General features: G+C 32.7%; 1 long non-coding RNA gene across 1 annotated transcript; it reads left to right on the top strand.

The window, feature by feature from the left end:
• The first annotated feature begins 1,323 nt into the window (after window positions 1-1,323).
• LOC116347267 lies at window positions 1,324-2,871 on the top strand. Its single transcript, XR_004201676.1, has 4 exons — window positions 1,324-1,825; window positions 1,894-2,096; window positions 2,194-2,378; window positions 2,736-2,871. It is a non-coding gene; the product is annotated as an uncharacterized LOC116347267 (long non-coding RNA).
• Window positions 2,872-3,141: the final 270 nt, after the last annotated feature.

The raw sequence follows: 3,141 nt of genomic DNA, 5'->3' as shown, positions 1-3,141 counted from the left end.
AATCGTATGTACTGTGTGTGTATGTCTGTACTGACACATGCTTCGGCTATCAACTGCTTCTTCTACAATATCATCTGTGATTTCCGACGTTTTTGTAGTCTGATTTTTCGTCATCACTGCCTCATGTATGTCCCCACCCGTACATACACTTGATTTATTGGTTTTAGTTTCTCTAATGGAATGGATAATTGACCTATTCCTTCCACATTTATTTTGACCATACCTTCGAAGATTTGGGCCGTTCGTGGACTGCTTGGCGCTGTTTTGTTTTTTTTCCTCGCTCAACGCATTGTCCAACATATTATATCTTATTTTTGCTTTTCTCTTCCCCATGGACATATATGCTTCAGGCAATTGTTAATTCCAGCAATCACTGATACGTATTTCAATAATGTCGGAGTCGACTCACAAAACCTTCTATGTGTTAGGAAGTAACCATTGTATGTGAAGGTTCTTCCACATACGCTTTCATATCTTTTCCCTTTGTGAACTTCATTTATATGCTCGTTTATGATACGTCACGTCTTGTAAACGTCTAAATGTAGCTTTCCTAGATTTTTTATTTGGAACTTTTTTGTTCGTAATTTCCAACATGTTGAAAAACTCTCATCCAAAATACAACATGTCATGACATTTTTTTTTATATTTTACATTTTTCTAACATGTCTATGAGTGGATCTGTGAGAGTAATGTCACTCAATTTTAGTGTTGTTTTCATTCAAATCATCGACAAAAAATCTTTTTAATTTACTCAATAATAGTTAACTTACAACCATAATATGCTGTAATTTTATCGCACGTGCCACTGTGAATCATATCATATGTGATTTCACTGAATCAAATGATTTTCAGACAAGTGAAATTCATAACGTCAAAAATTGCAATCGATTACGTGCAATCGAAACTCTCTCACTGTAGTGATGCGACTGAAGAAAAAATGAAATACATTTTGAAAATTGGTTGAATGTTGGGATTTAGAGAGCAAAGGTCGGACCCTTTGTTATGCGAGTAACTACTTGTACAAGTTTTTACCTGCTGCCTACAACTATTAAGGTGCCAAGGAATATTCGGTGGATTTTTACAGGTACATACGAAGAACGAAAGAAACAGAATGAACAAAGAAGAAAAAATGCAAACAAACGAAAAGTGAACGAAAATTTGTTGGAATGTTCAGTTCAATTTTCAAAATGTATTTCATTTTTTCTTCAGTCGCATCAGTACATGAAAAAAAAGTAATATCCATCATGTTTCACATCATTCTGAGGTCATATAGACCACGTTTCAACACAAAAGTGTATATTTTTAGACGTTTTGATAATTTTACTTAACTTTTGTATGTCTAAAGAATAACTTCAGATTCGGTTTTCTCGTCATAAAAAGACACCAATACAAATTTCGACCGGTTTTAGTGCACAATGCTATGCATCGTTCCATGATTGAAAATTTAATTGTTATTTGCAGAGATTCAGCAAAAAAAGTATTAGATGATCATATTGAACAGCTAAATTTCGAAGATGACCCGGAAAATTCTATCAAACACATTAACAAATTCATTGAAGAAATAGCCAAAAACAATATCAAAGATGCCCTGCAAGTGACAAAATAAAATTAATACAGTTGGCTATTGTAAACGCAGCATATTTCCATGGACAATGGGTATGTATTGGTAGTTTCTTTATGGATTTGAAAATGTACAATTTCATTCGATTTGAATCCATACTCTAGATATCAACATTTGACAAAGGACAATCGACATTTTTTTATCGAAATGGTATCGAACCGGTTGATGTTGAAATGATGCACCGAGTTGGAAAATTCAAATATGGTACATGTTATAGATTTAGTTTTTTATTGTACGTAATTTTAGCCTTTTAATTTACTTTACATATTCAGGTGCTATAAAAAATTGAAAAAAAAAAAAACGATTTTCAATGTATGTCTTAATGCCAGCCAATACTCAAACAGCTATCGATGAATTGCTTGGAAAATTAACCGCACCAATTTTAAATTATGTATTCAATGGTGTGGATCGGGAATCGACAGTCGCCGTTTCTCTTCCAAAGTTTTCAATTGATAAAGATTCTGACTTAGAACCGGTATGTTAAAATAGCCAGTCTAATGTCAAAAGTGACATAAATATATGTTTGTAAAAGTAACAATGTTTGAATTAATTTTTTTTCCAAATGTTTACAGGTACTGAAACAAATGTACAGCATAAAGCTGAATAGAGCGAACATAAAGCGCATCGCGTCTGAGCGTTCATATATATAAGATCTCAAGTGTAGCTACAATTTATTTGCTCTGAAAATTTTACAATATGAAGTTCGTCGAATTTTTGGTTTTTTTCGTTTTATTTGGACAATATTGGGCAGACGCAGGTGAGTCAAGTGTTTATGGTTTGAAGTGTTTCAAGTGAAGTTAAGTAAAAACGAATTCAAATCTATGGCTGAGATTTAAATTTTTGAAAAGATTATGTACCTCAACGCTCAATGTTTTGTTTTCACATTTTCTCCAAATTGTGACACGATTTGATGATATTAGTTAAAACTTGGTTCCGAATTTCGAATTTCTTATCAGCGAGCCGCAAAACACAGGAAACGTGAAATCGAATGATTGGAAAGCGTTGCACACGCTCTTGTTATTTTTCTGAAGTCGATTTAGTTTTTTACATGTAAAATTCATGAATTTGTGCATTTAAAAAATATGTTTTTTCTCTTTTATTTTTTTTTATATAGATTTGCGCATTTATGGAGGAACGCATTCTGAACACGTGCCATATATGGCATCTTTCCAACACGGACCCGACCCATGCATCGAACAATCCAGTTGGCTTCCGCAGTTTTTTGGAGGTGCACCTTATGGAAATGTCAAATTTCACCATCACAATTGCGCTGCAACGATCATATCTGAAAATTATGTTGTCACAAACGCATAAAACAGTAGAAATAAAAATATTTTAATTTTTTACATTTTTAAAAATAAAAATTGTTTGTTTTGTTTTGTAGTTTCCGGTAGTTACGTGAGATTTACTGCACAATATTCAAAAATATTAAATTAATAAAAAATGAAGTGGTTGACATAACCTCACTTTCGTTATAATAATTATTTGATCGGTTTATCACGATTGTGACACAAAAGTGA

This window comes from Contarinia nasturtii, unplaced genomic scaffold (genome assembly GCF_009176525.2).
Source record: "Contarinia nasturtii isolate CC-2019 unplaced genomic scaffold, AAFC_CNas_1.1 Cnas_scaffold_1764, whole genome shotgun sequence".
In the NCBI taxonomy this organism is placed as follows: Eukaryota; Metazoa; Arthropoda; class Insecta; order Diptera; family Cecidomyiidae; genus Contarinia; species Contarinia nasturtii.
Note: the sequence above shows the minus strand (reverse complement) of the source record. Positions and strands in the feature narration are given on the sequence as shown.